Below are 24,937 nucleotides of genomic sequence, written 5' to 3' on the forward strand. Positions count from 1 at the left end.
CTGCTGGCTCTGCGATTCGGTCATGCACGTCAAATGTGCAGGATTTACTGGCAGAGTTAAAGACTTCATTGAAATGCGTACCGGTCTCATGTGGGCATGTGAGTCCTGCAAGGAAATGACAGTCGAAATGAGCAGCTTTATGGGGCAGACTCGAGACGGACTATTGAACCTTTCACGAGTTTTCACACAGCTCAATGACGGGTTCAACTCAGTTTGCGACCAATTTAATAATAAGAAATTATTATTAACCGAGTCGCCTAAACGGAAAAAAGCCAGCTCAGGGGCGGTTAATAAGACCGTGAAACAAAACAAAACATTGAACTCGGTAGCTGCAGCAGTTCCGGTCGGCACAGGGGTAAGCGAGCCACCTGTGCCTATGGTAACAGCCAGTTCCGGAGGTGACCCTGTTTCTGGATGCCAACCTGAGGCACAGAAGTCGGTGCTGGGCGTAGATGCAGTAGGAACCGCTTCTGGGTCCCAGCCGAGTGAGGTTCAGACTGCTGCTGGGGGGCGTAAGAAACTTTCAGTTGTTCCACATAGGAAGCAATTGTTTGTTTCTAGATTTACCGCGGATACCAAATCTGAGGATGTTATGGAATTCATACGTGAAAAATTCCCATCCGAGGACATTGAAGTTGAACAATTTCGATTTTCGTACGTAAGAAGATATCCTATCTTTTAAAATATTTGCTCCGCCTGATGTGTTTAATGTACTACTTTCTGAAAGCTTTTGGCTTAATGATGATTTGGTAATAAAAGAATTTGTTCCCAATAAACCGAGAACAAATAACAGGCCTCCCACTGTGCCTAATAATCGGCTTTCCACTGTGCCTAATAATAGGCCTTCCACTGTGCCAAAAAACTAACAGGTTTATTTTTGGCTTATCAAAATGTTAGAGGACTAAATATGAAGCTACCAAAGCTTTATGCTGACTCCTCTGCATTTACTGAAGATATTTTGGCTTTTACGGAGACTTGGCTGAAACCGGAGATATCTGACTCTGAAGTTTTGTCAATGAACTTTAACACCTACAGGACCGATCGCTCCCCGCGTAGGGGTGGTGGTGTTCTGATTGCCGTTACCTCTAGTTTAACATCGGAGAGGCTTAACATTCATATCCCTAACGATATTGAATTTGTTAGTGTCAAAGTTTCCATTCAATCCTTATCTATTTTTGTAACCTGCTCTTATATTCCTCCTGGCTCTGATTTAATAATTTATGAGCACCATCTGTCTGCTATAAAATCTGTTCTATCCTTTCTTTCCAACAGAGACCTTTTGATTGTTTTGGGTAACTTTAATCTCCCAAATATCTCTTGGTCTCTTCCCACTGACTCACTTGTCGCTACTCCTTTATCCGCCCATGATTTTGTGGATGGCCTTTTAGAATTATCGTTACAGCAAGTAAGCTTTATACGAAATTCATTAAATAGACAATTAGATCTAGTCTTTGTTTTAGATCCGCATGAAGTCACTGTAGCTAGAATTGACGCACTTGTTGTACCTGAAGACCGATATCATCCAACTTTGGAATTGACAATTGGCCTCCCCTGTACTGATACCCTTTCTCCTTTAGTTCCTCAAACTAAAAGGAGATGCTTTCGTAAATGTGACTATAATAAACTAAACTACATGATTTCTCAATATAATTGGACTGATTTGTACAATTGCATGGATATTGACAGTGCAATTGAACTTTTCTATAGCGTTTTAAACACTTTTTTTGACGAATGCGTGCCTGACAGTCTTCCTCCGAAGCTAAACAGGCCTCCTTGGTTTAACAATGAGCTTCAAAGACTTAAAAATCTTAAATCCAACACTTATAAAAAGTATAAAAAAACGGGAAAGCCATCTGATTTTGCGAAATATGTTGTGGCTCGTTCAGATTTTAATGTTCTCAACAGTCATTGCTATTCCATATATTTAAATCGATGTAAATTCGAGTTTTTAAATGATCCGAAGCAGTTTTATAACTTCGTTAATGCCAAGCGTATGTCTTCGGCATTGCCTTCATCGGTACGTTTAAACTCAAAAGAGGCATCGTCGGATTCTGAAATTGCGGATTTATTTGCCGAGTTTTTCCAAACTACTTATAGTTCGGCTGCTTGGTCAAACCCTATCTCCCTAACCACTTAAATAGGGCTAATTGTATTTTCACCCCTGTAATTACCGAAAGTTCTCTTTTAAAGGATTTAGCAACAACAACGCCAACGTATTCTCCCGGTCCTGATGGACTCCCTGGGAGTGTGCTTAAGTTTTGTGCTTAAACCATTTGTAAATTCTTAAACTTTTTCATTTGTCTATTTCATCATCAGTTTTTTCAACTATCTGGAAGGACTCTTTCATTATTCCACTCCACAAAAAGGGTGCGAAGGCGGATGCCCAGAATTATAGAGGCATTTCTAAATTGTCGGCAATTCCTAAAGCATTTGAATGTATTATTACTTCTCATTTGCAGCATTAATGTTCCTCGCTAATATCACCGTGTCAGCATGGTTTTGTTAAGCGAAGATCGACCACCACCAACCTTCTTAAATTATCATCTATTGTAATAAATGGATATAAGAATAACATGCAGACTGACGTTATATATACAGATTTTAGTAAGGCCTTTGACTCTGTTAACCACTCTCTCCTTTTATTCAAATTAGATCAGCTTGGGTTCCCATGTAATCTATTAACTTGGATTTCAAGTTACTTTAATGGTAGGACTCAGAGGGTTATATTTAAGAGCGCTGTTTCTAAAATGATCAACGTGACATCTGGAGTTCCTCAAGGTAGTCATTTAGGCCCTTTGCTGTTTACTTTGTTTATTAACGATCTTTCCTCTATCGTAGCTCATTCTCGTGTACTAATGTACGCTGACGATGTTAAGCTTTGTTTATCATATAAAGATGTAGGGTCCGGTTTCAACTTACAGTCAGATATTGATTGTTTTCAGGGATGGTGTGAGTACAACCTTTTAAATCTGAACTGCCTTAAATGCAACGTTATGACTTTTTATAGGGGCACTCCTACGTTTGTTAGTTATTCTCTTCAAAATACACCACTCGACCGTATATATTCAATTAACGATTTAGGTGTTCTTCTCGACCCAAAACTCAAATTTGATTGCCACATAATGGCCACTGTCAATAAAGCTATGAGTGTTTTTGGGTTTATAAAGCGTTGGTCAAAGGAATTTGATGACCCTTATACAACCAGATTATTATTTACCTCCCTTGTCCGTCCTATTTTGGAATATTGTTCTTCAGTTTGGAGTTCACAATATCAAGTGCACATCGACCGTATTGAGTCGGTGCAAAAAAAATTTCTTCTTTTTGCCCTTCGTAGTTTGAACTGCGATCAAAACGTAAAGCTACCTTCCTACCAGAGTAGATTACTATTGCTTAATTTACCTACACTTGAAAACCGTAGAATAAAGCTTGGTACTATTTTTATGCAAAATCTTATAAGAGGTGATATTGATTCCGTAGAACTGGTAAACCGTTTAACTTTTAATGTTCCCGTTAGACTAACACCAAATTATTACCCTCTTAATTTGCCTCGATGTGCATCAAATTTTACTCTGCATGAGCCTCTTCGTGTCCTATGTAAAAATTATAACAATCTTTATCATTTAATTTGCACTTCAACATCTATCCCCGTATTAAAAACTAAAATTTTATCTCAATTGCTTCAATCTTTATTGTAGTATTTGGTTTCATGTTTTTTCCTCGCGAACCTAATTTCCTCGAATTTTTGCCCTAATTGTTAAAGGGTCCCGCGCGTAACAAGCACGTGCTTGGTATCGTTGGGCCACTTGTTTGTACTGCTCGTAGTGCATCAACGTCCATCATAATATCTTCCATTACTGCAATCGAACTTCCATCAGACTTCATTTTTTTGAGCACTGCCTCAAGCTTATCTGTAAGTGGTGCTGTTAGGTGTCTCTTTATTTTTTTGTGAACTTTAAAAGTGTCCTGCCGTGGCGTTTTCATATCAGAAGATATGTCCAACGTTAATGTAATAGCATTCTTTACTCTTTGATGACATTCTAAAGCTGTGGCTGAGGTAGATGGTAATTCGAAATGGTCAATTGAGTCTGTTACTAAGTCACTGACAGGCAGCGGGGCATTGACTGAAGGAACGAAAGGCGCATAATTTAAAGTTGATATATGATCGCCGTTTGAACTGGACCAATTACAGCTTGCTATATTGGATGGATCTATGCGAGGCAAACGAGCAATCTCTAATTTTACGTGTTTCGACAAGGAATACAAATCTGAAAAAAATTGTGAGCACTTTGGAACTCCGCATGGTAAACTAAGAAATAAATCGAGCGAGCTTGTGTGAATGGTTTGCATATGTTTCAAAAAATCTTTTTTATTTGAAAATGTACTGCTACAAAGCTTGCAAATTAATTCCATTTTTCCAAAAAATTTAGAAAAATTTGGTTTATAATGTTATTGTACTTACGTTGACCTTGACTTTAAGAAAACCAAAAATATTGTTGATTTCAAGCTCGTTTGAAAACGTATTAATTTTTTTTTTTTTAAGTTGGTTTACTTAAAGTTTTTTTTTAAATTTTTGTTTACTTCAAGATTTTTTTAATTGTTGTTCAATGTTTGTATACTTCAAGTTTGTTTTTCTTCAATGTTTGTTAACTTGGGTGGTAAATGAATTAAAAAAAATTAAATTAAATGAATCGAGCAATCTCAAATTGCGTAATTTAAGAAAACGAGAATTAATTTTTAAGGTCATTTAAAAGCTCTGATAAAGCCCTGCTTTTCAAATCGACATCGAGATCTATCTAAAACAAATGTTTCTGTATTAGAGTCCAAACAAGAGAGGCTTCCTCGGGGTATTCAATATTTAAAGCGTGAAACAACTGCACTGGTAAAAAAAACGCATAGTAAAATCAAATATTTTTTTAGTTGATTTCATTTACTACTTTTCATAGTTAAATCAAATAAATAAATCATTGATTTTAATAAAAAGCATATTTAAACCTTCGTTCAAATATAAAAATAATTAAATCGAAGGGAATTATATTTGAAACGATAATACTGATGTTGAAACCCAAAGTCGCAATAGTAGTTTTTATAATTATAAATAGTTAGTTATATACATAGTATAATCAATGTATTTTTATGATCCGATTAAATACTTTTGCAGCTTATCCGGAATATAAACGATTTATTTTGAATAAAAAGTTTATTTTACACAATTATTTTGAAAGTCAAGATTCAAATAATATTAAATTAAATTTCCATAAAATGTATAAGTGAAAAGTAGCATTTTTAGTTTTAAAAAGTTATATGTGTTATGGATTGTGTTAACTTTACATTTAAGTTGAACTTATCCACTCGCGCGTAACATGGTGCGATGGATCAATGGGTAAGGCATCTACCTCTGATGCGAGAGGACCCCGGTTCGAAACCCGTCTGAGGCAGAGTGTGAGTAAAAAGTTTTTAAGAAGCATATTTAACATTTCTAAAAGCAATATTGTACTAAAAAAGTTTAAAGATTACTAATTACTAAAAAAAAAAAATAAGTTGTGGTGTCAGCGGGACTTGAACCTGGTACTCCCGAGCACAAAATAGTATCAGAACCTAGCCCTTGACCCCTGAGCCATGCCCATGTTATTTCCTATCGAGGCAGAATGCTCTTTTAAGTTCACAATAATATTTTTGATTGTAATGACAATAAATAACTCCATTCTCTTAATTAAGGTAAATATTTTAGGCGCTCATGCGAAAAAAAAAACAAATTTGTAAATTATAATTCCAAGATTCTGGGTGAAAAAAAAGAGTCAAATCAAATACAAAAATCTTTGAATTTACTATAAAAATATTTAAAACATTATTAACTATGCGCCATATGCGATTTTACTATTTTCATGTTAGGATCTATTTCGCTGGGAAAAATAATTGAAACAATGGTTAAATAGTGACATTTACCATTTTTTTTTTACCAGTGTGAAAACACGCGTTAAGGCTTGATACAATGTTATCAAATTCGTAAAAAACGCCTGACGTGTGTACATAAAATTTCTTTAACGCGAAAGGAGAACTACCAATACAACAGATTTTTGGTTGATACCGCTTTTTGAGGACGAAGGCTTCGTCGACCTCGGTTTTTATGACTGATTGCAGCTCCGATAGGTTAGGCTTCCACGTTAAAAATTCGTTTCTGGCGTCTTCGATTGAATATTTGGACCCCTGGGAACCGTTCTTCCTTTTTCCTCTGGCCGAGGGTACTAGGAGCGCTGGCAGAAGAAAGCATATAAGAGCATCAGGAACATCTGAAAAAATATTATAAATGTTTTAGTACGCATATAATAAAATTCATTTTTATTTGTATACACTTGATACCTTGATTAGAAAATGTTTTGTGAAAGTCAATTTTTGAACTTTTTTCTGGGGCAGTTCAAAATATAAGTTCAAAATATGAGTACAGTTAACATTCATTGTGAAAATACTTTTGACTAGGGTTGTATCTTGTTACTCACCATCATCATCCGACTTCATTTTTTTTAATACTGATAAACACTTTTTGTGTGAAATGTTATTTCTAAACAATGGTATAATATTTTTCTTAAACGAATTCCAGTTGTTCAAGAGCAGGTCTGCATTTTCTGGGAATAATCGCCTAAAATCCGATTCAATCTGTTTAAATAAAAAATTTAAGTATTTTAAAATCATTTATTATTTATACTAAACACAGTTCGACAAAAACAGACTGATACTAAACACAGGTCGACAAAAAAAGAATAGAACTTAAAGCTACAAAATCTAAAAGGATTTTAGCTGTAGAAATTTGCGGATTTTGTTAACCAGTGTAAATCATTTTAATTTGGCACAAGCTCGCATGCCCAACTACTGATCGTAACCAAAAGACATTTTTAATGTATATACCGTGTACTATTTTTTCAAATTTTCTAACTTACCAAAATGTGTCCAAATGATTGGCAAAGAATCGGAAATTCTCTGAAAATATCCACCAAATATCCACTGAAGACTTAAAGTACGAAATCCGCTGATTGAAAATGAGCTCCCACTTGGCAAGAACTTCAGTGATGGGCTCGACGTTATACCGAAGCCAATGTTTGGATACTTCAAATAAATCTATGAAAGAAAAGCAGTATTTTAGAAATAGTAATTTTTTTCATAGAAGTAAAATAATTACCTTCGTTTTCATGGAACTCGTTGGTTTTACTTAAAGGTTGGTTAACCAGGCCAATCTTAATCTTCGATTTAAGGTTGTAAAATTTTTGATATAACAAGCCTTTTGGTTTTTTACCTTTATTTTTAATGAAATATGTTACACTAAAAATAGAATAGAAAAAAATAAGTAATTGCATTTTAATAGCAAAGATTCCGATTAATAATTTAAATCAAATAAAAAAAAAAATTATAATTATATTGAATGATAAATTTATCGAAGGTAAATATTTAGAAAATATAAATAATAATACTGGATTAAAAAAAAGATTTTTATAATTAAATCAAAGTTTAAAGTTTTAAAAATTAACTATAATTGATAAATGTAATATTTTCATATTTAAATTTAAAAAAAGGCACAATGGATGAAAATCAAAGCGAAATGGATTTACTACGTTTTTTATTAGTATACATAATTGATTTCATTTTGCCAGATTTTCGTTACATATTTAATTTTTTTTGTATATATGTATATAAATGCAATAACTTTACTTACTTTAATTTCGGAGTCAAATAATTGTGTTATTTGTTCAGCAATTTCAGAAAAAAGCCGTTGCGACACTTTTATCTCTTCTGACAAGAGGTGCTCCACTATTGTTTGGCTTAAGCACTTTCGATATTTAGAGCCTAGGGTTCGTTCCTGGGCGAATTGGGATAATATATGTTTCCCGTTTTTCGATTCCAATAAAATCGTTGAAACGTCAACCTATTATGAAAATATTGACATATTATATTAAATAAAATCAGGTAATTATTATAGCACTTACATTAAAATTTCCCTCGCCTTCCTTCTTCTGCAAAAAAAAATAATAATAAAAAATAATAAATTATAATAATAAAGCACTATGTACATACAGGCAATGAAGTACCAAAATGATTTATTATAAAGTGATTAATGAAAAAGATTCTTAAAAGTGGAGTAATTTTTGAATGTTTAAAAATTTAAAAATTAAACCTGAGCCATGCATACAAAAGTACCCTGCAGGAAACGGAATCAGTTTTGGACTATTAAAATACTAGTTGGGTCAAAAGGGTTAACTAGTTCAAGTTATGTCCATTTCCTTGTAACGAAGTGGTCCATTTTTCATATGCTTGTCGTCGGAAACAACTAGTCCATTTGCTACTAGTTTTGCACTAGTGACTGTTAACCAATTTATAGTTACAGCTGTTAAACTACACTCAAAAAAATATTTTCACGAAAAAATTAAAAATAATCTCTAAACCATCAAGTGATTGAATTTCACTAGTACTTGACGATGCCTAACTTGACGCTCTCCTAATTTAGTATCCAATCAATAGGCGCGGTCCTTAGAGAATTTCTGATAATTATTATGTAATCAAATACAGTAAATTATAATTAAATGGAATTAAAACAAACTTACTTTTTTTGAGGCAAGTCGCCCTCTCTAGGACTTGAACCCGGGACCTTTGGATTTGTAGGCACACTAACTGATTGAGCCATACACGCATCACATTTTGTAATACCCTAAAAAGGTTTATGAATTTTAGTGTGACATAATTCATAAACAGTGATTTTTCACATATATATTGCCTCGGACAGATTAAACAAAGTTTAAAATAAAACTAAAGCATCTCCTAGCAAACAAAAAACAAAAAAAAATGTACAGAGACTGGGGATTGAACCGAGGACCTCGAGTGTTTGATTTGTTTATTGTTAAATTTCCCAAGACATTTACCCTCTAGGCTATATTTTTGGATCATATGTGTTTCATTTGCAACTAGTTAAATTCCAGTTGCCTTTTAACTAGACCCTAACATGTATTTGTTCTACCAGTTAAATATTTTTAAGGTTTTTTTTGTCAGAAAGGTACTAGTCCGAGACAAGTTTATTTTTTACTAGTTTTGTATTAATCATTTTTTCGACTAGCACAAATTTGCTAGATTCTGTGTAGTCCAAATGCATTCAGACAAATTCCGGTTTCTTTATATTAGTTATTTAACTAGTTGTTTTTCAGACTAGTTCGCATTTTTCCTGCAGGGTACATACAGGCAATCCCAGCGGGAACATTCCTCTGGAAAATATGATATTTTCATGAGGTTTCTCCATACAAGCGGAAGGGACAAAACCTCATTTACCCCTTACATTTCTTCCGTCTCTGGTTTCAAAATACACGGGGGTGACACAAAAAGTAAGGGGGAAATGAGGTTTCTATGTGGTTTTCCTAGGGAATTTACATTTTCCCTACACCGTCGCCTGCTGAAAGATACAGGATTTCCAACACTTTCTGCTAAAAGGAACAGGATTTTCAGCACACAAAGAACCACCTTCTCACTTTCCCTGTGGGATGCCCCCAGCGGGAATGTGAAAAGTTGGTTTTTGTGTTCTTGAAATCCTGTTCCTTTTTGCAGGCGGCGGTGTAGGGATAGATAATTTCTGAGCGCTAAATGAGGGTGGGTTTCTGAGTAGCATCAATATCAGGCCATTTATGCGCTGTGTGATTTCTTTGGCACTACGATTATAATATTTTTAAACAAAAAAATCACCAACTTATAATATTCAAAAATCCTATGATTTACACCAAAACCAAAAGACTTGATCTCACATTTAGTTTTAATTTTTAGTAATTTTAAAAGTCGTAGAAAAAATATTAATAATTGTTAATCAAAAAAATTAAACTATATAACATTATTATCATAATGTCTATAATGATAATATTAATTTATTTTACTCAACATTTTTCAAATAATAATAAGGATGAATGTGGGATTCAACCAAATTATAGAGAAAAGCCACGGTAAGACGATTAAAATATTTGATAACATTTATCAAGGAATTACATTAAATTACAAAGAAAACTATTGTTGTTTTTTACATTTTTAAACATTTTCTGTGAAATAAAATAATTTGATCGTCAGATCGTGGCCTAAGACATATTTAAGTGTTGTTAAAATATAAAAATTCGTGTTGGTGGTATTGATAACACGAAAAATGCCTAATATACCTATATTATACGTAACCTTTAATGATTACGGTCCCTGAAAAGTATTGTTTAAATATTTATTCGGCGCCAAAGTGTGACCCAACTTTACAACGAAATTTACACCACAGTTATCTGCATTTTGTATGGTATTATCAAGAATATAATGCAGGGTCACATCATTTTTAAATTTGTTGGAAAAAGTGAAAAAAAGTGAAAATAGTTAATTTTAATCTAAAAAACAATAAAAAGGTGAGTGATAAAATGAATTTTGTCTTTTTATAACCTTTATTTCAGCGTTACAAAGGTTAGTATCACAGATATTTTCGCCATTAATAAATATACGCCTCCGGATGCTATCTTCAACACAAATTCTGCATTTCAGTGACACTTGAAATGTTTTTAATCTTTACCAGTGGTAAATGGTGTGAGGTGTTCATTAAATGGTTGTATAAATAGTACTTCAGTACTAACTTAGTTGTTTAACTTAATCAAAATATTACATTTATTTCAGCCAGGCCGACTGAGTCTTCTTGGGACCAGAAGTGTTGCGCCTGCGTTTGTCATATTTTATTTTTTCTTCTCATAGTTTTTGATATAGATACCCGACATAAAACAACTGAACAGAGGGTAAATGATCGGCCATGGCAAACCAGGCATAATTTCTGGAGAGATCCTTTAATTTTGTGCGGAGACCTAATAATGGTAATTACTCTTATTATTATTCCTGGTCTTACATTCATATCTAAATTATGTTTGATATTTTCAGAAGACAGACAAGAAATGGATATCTAAGTACTGCATTCGGCCAAGCAAAACCCGCGAATGCTTCAGGCATTAAAAATTTGTAGTTCCAATGCTTCGATTGTAAATATTATTAATAAATACACAAACAAATATTACAAAAAACATGATTTTTATTGTGGAAAATCAGATACTGCAAAGCAGTGCAAAACCAAAACTGCGAGGATCTGGAAAAACCAAAACTGGGAGGGTGTAGAAAAGCAGATATTGCAAGTGGAGGAAAACCATAACTGGGTACGTGTGGAAAATCTATAATGCGGGAAGTCGAAAAACCAGTGGATTTTGTCCTGCATTCTTCTGCCAGAGATCCAGATAGAAACCTCATTTCCCCCTTACTTTTTGTGTCACCCCCGTGTATTTTGAAACCAGAGATGGAAGAAATGTAAGGGGTGAATGAGGTTTAGTCCCTTCCGCTTCTATGGAGAAACCTCTTGAAAATATGTTATTTTCCAGAGGAATTTTCCCGGTGGGCCCTTTTACATATTTATGTATGTATGTACTTGCATGAGTGATTTGTTTTGCGCGCGAATTTATAAAATGTATTATTTGTTGACACTTAAATTCCCGCCTATATGTACATATGTATGTACTTTATGTATGTATATACAGGCAATGCTCTTCTACATATGAATATGTATGTATGTATGTTTTATGTACTTACATGTGTGATTTTTTTTGCGAGCGAACTAATGATTTTTGGCGGGAATTTAAGTGTCAACAAATAATACATTTTATAAATTCGCGCGCAAAACAAATCACTCATGTAAGTACATACATAGGGGAGTGTAGGGTAATTTGACGAGTAGGGTAATGTGACGAACTCGTCGAATCTCACATATGACGTCACGATAAAAATTCCAAATAAATGATACGCATCAAGTTAGCAGAACAACTTTGGAAATTGCAATTTTTTTCTTATTGACAATTTGCCGTTATTTATCCGTAAATTATTCGTGAAACAATTAATTTTGCCGCTCAACTATTTTAAAAGTTATAGGATGTTCTGCTAACTTGATATCAAGTTAGCAGTACAACACCTTAAATGTTAACTTTTCCAAAATGTTTTTAAATGGGATTTTGCCGTTATTTATCCGTAAATTATTCGTGAAAGAAAAAATTTGGTCGCTCTTAATTTAAGATTTATTTTTAAAAAAAACATAGTTGTTCTGCTAAGTTGATATCAAGTTAGCAGTACAACTTTTCAAATGTTAACTTTTTCGAAATGTTTTTAGCTGACATTTTGCCGTTACTTATCCGTAGATTATTCGTGAAAGAAAAAATTTTGTCGCTCTTAATTTAAGATTTATTTTTTAAAAAAACATAGTTTTCTGCTAAGTTGATATTAAGTTAGCAGAACACCACCACTAAAGTTCAAAATTTCCGAAATCTTTTCTAATGGGAATTTGCCGTTACCCTGCAGGAAAAATGCGAACTAGTCTGAAAAACAACTAGTTAAATAACTAATATAAAGCAACCGGAATTTGTCTGAATGCATTTGGACTACACAGGGTCTAGAAAATTTGTGCTAGTCGAAAAAATGATTAATACAAAACTAGTAAAAAGGAAACTTGCCTCGGACTAGTACCTTTCTGACAAAAAAAACCTTAAAAATATTTAACTGGTAGAACAAATACATGTTAGGGTCTAGTTAAAAGGTAACTGGAATTTAACTAGTTGCAAATGAAACACATATGATCCAAAAATATAGCCTAGAGTGTAAATGTCTTGGGAAATTTAACACTAAACAAATCAAACACTCGAGGTCCTCGGTTCAATCCCCAGTCTCTGTACATTTTTTTTTGTTTGCTAGGTGATGCTTTAATTTTATTTTAAACTTTGTTTAATCTGTCCGAAGCAATATATATGTAAAAAATCACTGTTTTTTAATTATGTCACACTAAAATTCATAAACCTTGTTAGGGCATTACAAAATGTGATGCGTGTATGGCTCAATCAGTTATTGTGTCTACAAATCCAAAGGTCCCGGGTTCAAGTCCTAGAGAGGGCGACTTGCCTCAAAAAAGTAAGTTTGTTTTAATTCCATTTAATTATCATTTACTGTATTTGATTACATAATAATTATCAGAAATTCTCTAAGGACCGCGCCTATTAATTGGATACAAAATTAAGAGTGCGTCAAGTTAGGCATCGTCAAGTACTAGTGAAATCCAATCACTTGATGGTTTAGAGATTAATTTTTAGTTTTTTCGTGAAAATATTTTTTTCAGTGTAGTTTAACAGCTGTTACCGTAAATTGGTTAACAGTAACTAGTGCAAAACTAGTAGCAAATGGACTAGTTGTTTCCGACGACAAGCATATGAAAAATGGACCACTTCGTTACAAGGAAATGGACATAACTTGAACTAGTTAACCTTCTTGACCCAACTAGTATTTTAATAGTCCAAAACTGATTCCGTTTCCTGCAGGGTGATTCGCGTAAGAAAAAATTTAGTTGCTCTTGTTTTAACATTTTTTTTAATAATAGTTGTTCTGCTAACATATGTATGCACAACGCGAACGGTAGCAGAGCTCTGCTGACGTCGACGTCAAATGCGTAAAATTTCTGCGAATTCTGCTTCTGTGAGAAGCAACATCCATTTTTCATGCTTTAACATTTTTAACTTTTGATTTTGTGTAATTCTGTAAATAATATTGACTCAGACTCACTGCAGAAATTAATAAACCTCCAGGACGCAGAATTCGCAGAAATTTTACGCATTTGACGTCGACGTCAGCAGAGCTCTGCTACCGTCCGCGTTGTGCATACATATGTTAGCAGAACAACTATTATTAAAAAATGTTAAAACAAGAGCAACTAAATTTTTTCTTACGCGAATCATTTACGGATAAATAACGGCAAATTCCCATTAGAAAAGATTTCGGTAATTTTGAACTTTAGTGGGGGTGTTCTGCTAACTTGATATCAACTTAGCAGAAAACTATGTTTTTTTAAAAAATAAATCTTAAATTAAGAGCGACAAAATTTTTTCTTTCACGAATAATCTACGGATAAATAACGGCAAAATGTCAGCTAAAAACATTTCGAAAAAGTTAACATTTGAAAAGTTGTACTGCTAACTTGATATCAACTTAGCAGAACAACTATGTTTTTTTAAAAAATAAATCTTAAATTAAGAGCGACAAAATTTTTTCTTTCACGAATAATTTACGGATAAATAACGGCAAAATCCCATTTAAAAACATTTTGGAAAAGTTAACATTTAAGGTGTTGTACTGCTAACTTGATATCAAGTTAGAACATCCTAAAACTTTTAAAATAGTTGGACGGCAAAATTAATTGTTTCACGAATAATTTACGGATAAATAACGGCAAATTGTCAATAAGAAAAAAATTGCAATTTCCAAAGTTGTTCTGCTAACTTGATGCGTATATATTTCATTCTAAAATATCATTTTTGTTCAACATACATAATTATTGTATCCACACATGTACAATTTTTGTTTAACCAATATAAATATTGAGTTAAATCATTTGCATTTTGATGATAAATTTAAAATTTATCTTTTCCATATAACTCTCTGGTAATATATGATATAAAACCGAGCGCATATGAAATTATTTTGATCACTAATATTGCAATTATATTTTATTATAATGCTATTTGTAAACACATTGTACCGGCAAGCGATACTCTGTGCCCAAACGACAGGGGATATAATAATTTAATATAAATTATCATATATACCTGCCACCAAAGATTAACGATAAAAGTCGGAAACAATTTGTTATTCTATATATAATAGAAACTTGACCTCTGTTTCACCTTATTATCATGGGTTTATAATATTAACCGCGTAGCCAAGTCTTAATTTCATTTAAGAAACAAATTTATACGGATAATATTTTGATTTTAATATATGTTGTTCTATTGATAACAAAAGTATATATTATAATATATTTTGTTCAATAGTAGATGGACTACTTACTGTACCATCCTTATTTTTTATTATTATTGATATACATTATATTGACAACAGCATATGATATTCATATGGTTTGTTCAATAATTAATTGGTGGACAACCACTGACCATCCTATAGTAGTTTTTGGTCACGACGTCTAAATATCGAAACTATTTAATTCCGTTTGCCACCCATACGATAGATATTAACTATCTATAATAATTATGTGTACGCATAAAATATTATATGTATATATATAGACCAACAGACAAGCACTTCACCCTATAGTAGTTCTTGGCCACGAATCGGGCAATATTAAATATCGGGCATATTTAATTCTCTTTGCCACCCAACCAAAGATATTCACTTTTTTATATAAAGTAATATTTGATCATATTAATATAACCAATTATTTCTGCCATATTCATATAATTTCTTTATGAATTATTTTTTGGTCATATCCATATAATCTATATGCCGTATCCATATAATGAATACGGCATATCCATACAACTAGCCATATTTGTATGTCAATGTATATTTTATTATACATTTTTTTCTTTATACATATAATATGGTATTTCCATATCGCTATAATTGAATATATATATAGCATTGCCAAAATAATATGAAAAACATAAATTTTGAACAATACGACCGGTCGGCCAGCACTGCCTCCCTATATATGTTTTTGGCCACGACGTCTAAATATTGGGTATTTTTCGTACTGCGGCTCCGGTGTATGTATATTGGGCATATTTCGTACTGATGCCAACATATCTATATATGATGGACGTTGATGCACTACGAGCAGTACAAACAAGTGGCCCAACGATACCAAGCACGTGCTTGTTACGCGCGGGACCCTTTAACAATTAGGGCAAAAATGCGAGTTCGCGAGGAAAAGACATGAAACCAAATACTACAAATACAACAACAAAGATTGAAGCAAATGAGATAAAATTTTAGTTTTTAATACGGGGATAGATGTTGAAGTGCAAATTAAATGATAAAGATTGTTATAATTTTTACATAGGACACGAAAAGGCTCATGCAGAGTAAAATTTGATGCACATCGAGGCAAATTAAGAGGGTAATAATTTGGTGTTAGTCTAACGGGAACATTAAAAGTTAAACGGTTTACCAGTTCTACGGAATCAATATCACCTCTTATAAAATTTTGCATAAAAATAGTACCAAGCATTATTCTACGGTTTTCAAGTGTAGGTAAATTAAGCAATAGTAATCTACTCTGGTAGGAAGGTAGCCTTACGTTTTGATCCCAGTTCAAACTACGAAGGGCAAAAAGAAGAAATTTTTTTTGCACCGACTCAATACGGTCGATGTGCACTTGATATTGTGGCCTCCAAACTGAAGAACAATATTCCAAAATAGGACGGACAAGGGAGGTAAATAATAATCTGGTTGTATAAGGGTCATCAAATTCCTTTGACCAACGCTTTATAAACCCTAAAACACTCATAGCTTTATTGACAGTGGCCATTATGTGGCAATCAAATTTGAGTTTTGGGTCGAGAAGAACACCTAAATCGTTAATTGAATATATACGGTCGAGTGGTGTATTTTGAAGAGAATAACTAACAAACGTAGGAGTGCCCCTATAAAAAGTCATAACGTTGCATTTAAGGCAGTTCAGATTTAAAAGGTTGTACTCACACCATCCCTGAAAACAATCAATATCTGACTGTAAGTTGAAACCGGACCCTACATCTTTATATGATAAACAAAGCTTAACATCGTCAGCGTACATTAGTACACGAGAATGAGCTACGATAGAGGGAAGATCGTTAATAAACAAAGTAAACAGCAAAGGGCCTAAATGACTACCTTGAGGAACTCCAGATGTCACGTTGATCATTTTAGAAACAGCGCTCTTAAATATAACCCTCTGAGTCCTACCATTCAAGTAACTTGAAATCCAAGTTAATAGATTACATGGGAACCCAAGCTGATCTAATTTGAATAAAAGGAGAGAGTGGTTAACAGAGTCAAAGGCCTTACTATAATCTGTATAGTGACATATCCATAGTTCCACATAACTTTATGCACATGTCCATACGCCCACACACTTACACACACATACACCATCCCAGAATTCACCCTTCAGATAACCTTAGTTCGCCACCAGCTAATATCTAATTGCAAATGCACCCAGGCTTTAGACTAAACATCCAGAACGAATCAAATTACGTTATCAGTTCGTTCCCACACTTTCGGACCCTCAATGGAAAATTACCATGAGAAAGAATCCCCAAAAGATTTAGACTAAACAATCGGATTGAGTCGCCGGTGCATTATCAATCAACAATCCAAAGGGCAATTTTAAAACTCACTCAATTAAAGCTAACTCCACTCATAGAAAGCTCTAAAGCTCAGAACCGAGGTATGATCATCAAAGAAGTTTAAGTTAAGAAGTAAGTTCAGTTTGAGACTTGTCAAAAGACAGTCAGTGTTCTTCCAAATAAAAAAATATTGTAACCAGTTTATTAAACTTATGGTGCAAACATTTTATTGGCGCAGCCGGTAGGATCTTGAAGTCATTTTAAAAGTCATCGGTACTGATCAACTAAAGGATATTACTATACGACTAGTTTGTCCTGATCAGCGAAAAATCCGTGAATATACGAAACGACAAATATCGAGATCCGCTAAAGAATCTATGTGTAATTTTCGCACGCAGAAACTAAAATAAAAATCCAATTCGGTCAATACACGCTTGAAATCTAAAAAGTGTCAATATTGAAAACAAAAATATAAAAAATTAAACATGGCAAATCCACCAGTGCTACCGCAGTTGTCTGAGCTGCATCTGAATCAGCTTATCGGACAAATCAAAGAGCTACCTTATTTCGACGGCAACCCATCGGAATTAAGTCGCTATATTGCCAGAGTAGAGTACTTACTGCAACTTTACCCTACTCAAGATGTTCGCCAAAACCACATCATCTATGGAGCCATTGAGAGGACCATCGTCGATTCCGCGCAAGCAGTCATCGAGGAAGAAAAGTCAAACACATGGGGAACAGCAAAAGTGGCCCTAATTAAAGCTTTCAAGGATCACAGGCCATACGAGGACATCATACAGCACGTTCGTGACACCCCATACCAAGGAAGCATCAGTAAGTTCGTAAACGAACTAAAATACAGATCATCAAACGTACACAATAAGTTAGAATTAGAATCAGATCCAACAGACAAGCTAATTTACACAAGTTCCTTGAAGAAAACAATTAGGGATTGTATCGAAAGAAAACTTCCTGATAGATTGTATACTTCCTTGTCCAAAAAAGATATAACAACAGTTGCCAATCTAAAAGAAGCAGCAATGATTCTAGGTCACTGGGACGCAGACCCTTTTGATAATTATAAACCCAGGCGCAACGATAGTCGAAGGAATTCGGGAAATACACATCAAAATTATTATTATCAAAGGAACAATTCCCACTCCTATAGTTATCCAAGAAATAATAATAATAATTCAAATTCAACAACTTCTCAAAGTTCAACAAATAGAAATCAAATTCCCCCCCAAAATCAGGGAAATTATCAAGAGTGTAGGAGGAACTTAGATCAAGGTAGGGCCCAAAACCCCTTAAATTTCCAAGCATCAACTTCCAATAATTCTCCGAATACACCTGTTGGAACTAAATAAAAGTATTACATTGGATCCATGTAAAATCTGTCCAGTTAAACAAAAATTTTATTTACATAAATTTTCTGAAAATTATGACATTTTAATAGGTAGAGATGATTTAAAAGAAAGTAAAGCAAAAATAAATTACGAAGAAGAAACAGTGAAGTTAGGAGATACATTACTTTATATAAAATATGGTGAGAATGATGTAGGAAAGGACAAGACCGCAGTAAAATGCCTTAGTCCACCATCGGTTAAAAAGGAGATTGAAGAGGATAAGACCGCATTAGAATGCCTTAATCCGCCCTTATCAAAGGATCAATCATTTAATTTTGCCATTAATAATGAATTAAAAGAATGCAATGAATACAGATTAGAACATTTGAATGAGGAAGAAAAAGAAAATTTAAAGAAGGTTTTATTTGAATACAATGACATACAGTACAAGGAAGGTGAGAATTTGACTTTTACAAGTACTATTAAACATTCAATACAAACAAAACATGAAGACCCAGTATATAGGAAGCCATATAAATACCCTCAAACCTTTGATGAAGAAGTTAACAAACAAATAAATGAAATGATTGAACAGGGAATAATTCGTAAATCAAAATCTCCCTATTGTTCACCCATTTGGATAGTTCCAAAAAAGAGCGATGCATCAGGCAAAATGAAGTTTAGATTAGTAGTGGATTACAGAAATTTAAATGAGATCACTATCAATGATAAATTTCCGATACCCAGAATGGATGAAATATTAGACAAATTGGGAAGATGTCAATATTTCACTACCATTGATTTAGCTAAAGGATTCCATCAAATTCAAATGGAACCAGAATCAATAGATAAAACAGCATTCTCAACAAAACACGGTCATTACGAATACACACGAATGCCATTTGGTCTTAAAAACGCCCCCGCCACTTTCCAAAGATGTATGAACAATTTATTAGAAGATTTAATCTATACAGATTGTTTGGTATATCTAGATGATATTATAATTTTTTCCACTTCATTGGAAGAACACATTTTATCATTGAAAAAGGTATTTCAAAAATTACGTGATGCAAATTTAAAATTACAACTAGACAAATGTGAATTCATGAAAAAGGAAACAGAATTTTTAGGTCACGTAGTAACTACTACAGGTATTAAACCAAATCCACAAAAGATAAGTGCCATTATAAATTTTCCAATACCAAAATCTCCAAAAGAAATTAAATCATTTCTAGGATTGTGTGGATTTTATCGAAAATTCATACCAGACTTTGCACATATCGTAAAGCCAATGACAGTAAAATTAAAGAAAGGCGCCACAATCAATACTAAAGACAAAACTTACATAGAAGCATTTGAAAAAATGAAAGTTTTAATTACTTCAGACCCAATTTTAATTTATCCTGACTTTAATAAACCATTTTCTCTAACAACGGACGCAAGTAATATAGCTATAGGAGCAGTACTGTCACAAAATCATAAACCAATCTGTTATGCTAGCAGAACTCTTAACGAGCACGAAATAAATTACGCGACTATTGAAAAGGAACTTTTAGCAATCGTATGGGCTACCAAATATTTTAGATCATATTTATTCGGTAGGTCATTTGAAATATTAAGCGACCATAAACCCTTAGATTGGCTAAATAATATAAAAGAACCAAATATGAAACTACAACGGTGCACTATGGGAAAAAAGTCAATTTTTTTGGCATAAAATCAACTTATTTTACAAATTATTATTAAAAATTAAATATATTTTGTGAATTTACATACCCTAATTAGCCAAGAACAGTTATCTAAGATTTTTTACTAACAACACTATAGAGTTGATAAGCGAACAAAGTCAGCTGTTCGATTGACTTTGTTGTGTGCGTAAATTAGTGAAAAATCTTTGCAAACTTTCAGTGCTTATTTTGTGGAGCAACAAAAAGGTTTATTATTTCTGATCATGTCAAATCGTAGCAAAGGTATTTATAAATGTATCTTAGATTACATATTTTGATTATTATGGCTTGTTGTCCAACTGTGAATTGTTTTAAATGTGTATCTTTTTAGCTTAAAACTAACAAGTTTGTTTGTGTTCCGTGGTGTACAACTTATAAATGGCACAAAGTTGCAAAAAGGTAAAAACGCAAAGTTATTACCAAATGTATCCTTAATATCGCAAAACTAATCATTTTTGCAACTTTTTGCACGTTTCTTCAAAAAAATGACTTAAATCCAGCAACTTATAAACATAAAAAAATTTTTTTTTTAAATAAAAAAACAATCTAAGTGGCTTTTATTAATCTTAAAAATTGAATTTATGGGAAGGGACAAGTCAAGTGAAAGTCCTGGCTCCAAAGGGCTCAAATATAAAGAAGCTAGACCCCCGTTAAAGCTAAAATTGGCATCTGCTCTTAGATAATATTTCACTTTTCTTGTACATGTCAGCAATTTTTTTTTTTTGACAAATTTTAAAAATTAACGTAATCCGAAATTATTTTACCGTCTTACCAATACAAATACAAATTTTTTAAAATCCCTGCCAATTAATTTGAATATGCGGCGTGGGCGGTGGATGAAAGCAATGGTCCGATTCAAAAAGCAACAAAAACCGAAATTACAGCTTTATCTTAATAGTATATATAAAAAATGTCTAAATTGTATCTGTATAACTAGATTTTATGCCAAGAAAATAGACTTTTTTCCCATAGTGCGGTGGAAAATAAAATTAAACGAATTTGATTATCAGATTAAATATTTGCCAGGTAAAGAAAATTATGTTGCCGACGCTTTATCCAGGACCAAAATAGAAGAAAATATGTTTACAGATGATATTGAGGAAAATGTATTGGAAGAGACAGCCAGTAGTGTAAACGCAACAGCACACAGTGCGCAAGAAGATAACCAGAATTATATTTCTATAACCGAGAGACCATTTAATTATTTTTCCCGACAAATTGAAGTAATTAAAGGAGATGAAGACAAAACAGAAGTAACGCATTATTTCCACAAATTAAAAATTCAAATTATTTATAAAGAAATGACGGAAACTTTAGCAAAAGAGATAATTAAAGAATACCTATGTACCAAGAAAAGCGCAATATATTTCCATAACGATTCAGATTTTCTTATATTCCAAAAAGCTTATGTGGAAATTATAAATGCAAGTCATTTGACGAAATTAGTAAGATGTACGGCAAGACTCGAAGACGTACTGACATACGCAGACTTTAAAGAAAAAATATTGAAACGACACAAAGACCTCTTACATCCAGGAATCGAAAAAACTACTAAATGGTTTAGAGAAAAATATTACTTCCCTGATTATCAAAAATTAATTCAGAATATAATAAATGAATGTGAAATTTGCAACATTGCTAAAACGGAACATAGAAATACCAAATTGATATTCGAACTTACACCAGAAATTCAAAATATAGGAGAGAAATTTGTCATGGATTTTTATATGGTGGGTAACCAACAATTTTTATCATGTATCGACGTTTATTCAAAATTTGCTACTTTAGTAGAAGTCACAAGTAGGGATTGGTTAGAAGCTAAAAGAGCTATCATGAAAGTATTTAACGAAATGGGAAAACCACAAGAAATCAAAGCAGATAAGGATTCAGCATTTATGTGTGTAGCTTTACACAATTGGTTAAACTCAGAAGGAGTACAAATTCAAGTAACAACAAGTAAAAACGGTATATCGGACGTAGAAAGATTTCATAAAATGGTAAATGAGAAGCTGAGAATCATAGGAAGTGAACCGGATATTGAAAACAGGTATACCAAATTTGAATTAATTCTGTATATTTATAATCATAAAACAAAACATAATGCTACAAATCAAATACCAGCCAACATATTTATGTATGCAGGAACCCCTGATTACGATACACAAGAAAAGAAAATAAATAGAATTGAAAAGCTTAATGAAAAACGTCATGATTACGAAATAGACACAAAATATAGACAAGCACCTTTAGTAAAGTCCAAAACTACAAATCCATTTAAGAAGACAGGAACCTTGAGAAAAATTGACGAAAAACACTTTGAGGAAACAAATAGGGGAAGAAAGATTATTCATTATAAATCGAAATTTAAAAAGAAAAAGAAAATTAATAAAAGTAAATACGATGATAATTCCAGGCAAGCAGAAGAAAATGAACGGACCCAACAACAACAACTTAATGAAAACAATGACCTTCTCCATAATACTAACAACTTTAATTCAACTAACAATCGGGCAGAGCATTGAAATAAATCCCATTAAGGCTCAAAATGGATATCTTGTATTTAAAACAGGATCAATAGATATCCCGATTAATTATGAATATCATTATCTAAGTGTAAACATAACAAAAACTGAACAAACTTTTGAAAGTCTTTTGAAAGAAGCTGATGAATTTAATGACGTAATACAAATCCGATATCTAGTAGAAAAACTTAAAAGAGAAATTAACGGAATTACATTAGCAAAACGCAGTAAGAGAGGTTTATTCAATATTGTAGGATCAGTATATAAATACCTATTCGGAACATTAGACCAAGATGATAAAGATGAGATGGAAGAAAAAATTAATAATTTAGTAGATACTAGTGTTCAGAACACAGATTTAAATATGATTATCGATGTCATAAATAATGGAATTGAAGTAATTAATAAATAAAAGGCAGACGGAGAAAGGGAACAACAAGCCAGCGTTTTAATATTTAATTTACAACACTTTACAGAATACGTAGAAGATATCGAATTAGGGATGCAACTGACAAGATTAGGTTTATTCAACCCAAAATTATTAAAACATGATTATTTAAAAAACGTGAACCCTGAGAAATTGTTGAAAATCAAAACTTCCACTTGGCTTAAAACAGACACAAATGAAATTTTGATCATTTCCCATATTCCTTCAGAGGTAGTTAAATCGCCCGTTTTTGAAATTATTCCTTATCCCGATGAAAACAATAATATTTTAACAGAAAATATATTCGACAAATATTTCTTATACGAAGATAAAGTATTTAACAAAGAAACAGGAAAAATTGTATTTGACGAATGTATAAATGGAATAATTAAACAAGAAAATACTGAATGCAAGTATACCAAAACATATAAAAATTTCCAAATTAATTATGTTGAACCAAATATTTTATTAACATGGAATATTCCTAAAACATTATTAAATCAAAATTGCATTAATAAAGAAATTTCTATAGTTGGAAGTAACCTCGTTAAAATCCTTAATTGTTCAGTACAATTAGATGAATTCACTCTTTCAAATACAATGTTAGATTACACACAGAGCGTTTACGTAAATAACAATGTGACAAAATTAGAACCATTATCTTATATTCAAACGAAGGAAATAATAGAATCACACACAAAATATTATAATGTATTCCAAATAATCACTTTAACAACTTTTGTAATCATTATTATAAGCATTTTATTGTACTTATTGTATAAATTTAAGAGCATACCAAGAAAACTTATTGTAAAATATGTAAAACCAAAGGAAGATACACAAAAGAGTACAGAAATTGTAAATGATCTACCAAGGCAAATTAACATAGAAGAAAATGTAATGTTATACCCAACACTATCCACCTGAGGACAGGCCAAATTCAAAGAATGGGGGAGTGACATATCCATAGTTCCACATAACTTTATGCACATGTCCATACACCCACACACTTACACACACATACACCATCCCAGAATTCACCCTTCAGATAACCTTAGTTCGCCACCAGCTAATATCTAATTGCAAATGCACCCAGGCTTTAGACTAAACATCCAGAACGAATCAAATTACGTTATCAGTTCGTTCCCACACTTTCGGACCCTCAATGGAAAATTACCATGAGAAAGAATCCCCAAAAGATTTAGACTAAACAATCGGATTGAGTCGCCGGTGCATTATCAATCAACAATCCAAAGGGCAATTTTAAAACTCACTCAATTAAAGCTAACTCCACTCATAGAAAGCTCTAAAGCTCAGAACCGAGGTATGATCATCAAAGAAGTTTAAGTTAAGAAGTAAGTTCAGTTTGAGACTTGTCAAAAGACAGTCAGTGTTCTTCCAAATAAAAAAATATTGTAACCAGTTTAAAATTAAATTAAATAAAGTTTTTTTTTTAAATTAAACTTATGGTGCAAACATTTTATTGTATATATAACGTCAGTCTGCATGTTATTCTTATATCCATTTATTACAATAGATGATAATTCAAGAAGGTTGGTGGTGGTCGATCTTCGCTTAAAAAACCATGCTGACACGGTGATATTAGCGAGGAACATAAATGCTGCAAATGAGAAGTAATAATACATTCAAATGCTTTAGGAATTGCCGACAATTTAGAAATGCCTCTATAATTCTGGGCATCCGCCTTCGCACCCTTTTTGTGGAGTGGAATAAT

The 24,937-nt window shown here is 32.7% G+C and overlaps 1 long non-coding RNA gene across 2 annotated transcripts in view; it reads left to right on the top strand.

Moving 5' to 3' along the window:
- Positions 1 to 24,937, top strand: part of LOC138913795 (uncharacterized) — a 28,835-nt gene that overhangs the window by 199 nt on the left and 3,699 nt on the right. The gene's annotated exons all lie outside the window — the stretch shown is intronic.

This window comes from Drosophila takahashii, chromosome X, assembly GCF_030179915.1.
Source record: "Drosophila takahashii strain IR98-3 E-12201 chromosome X, DtakHiC1v2, whole genome shotgun sequence".
NCBI classification, from domain to species: Eukaryota; Metazoa; Arthropoda; class Insecta; order Diptera; family Drosophilidae; genus Drosophila; species Drosophila takahashii.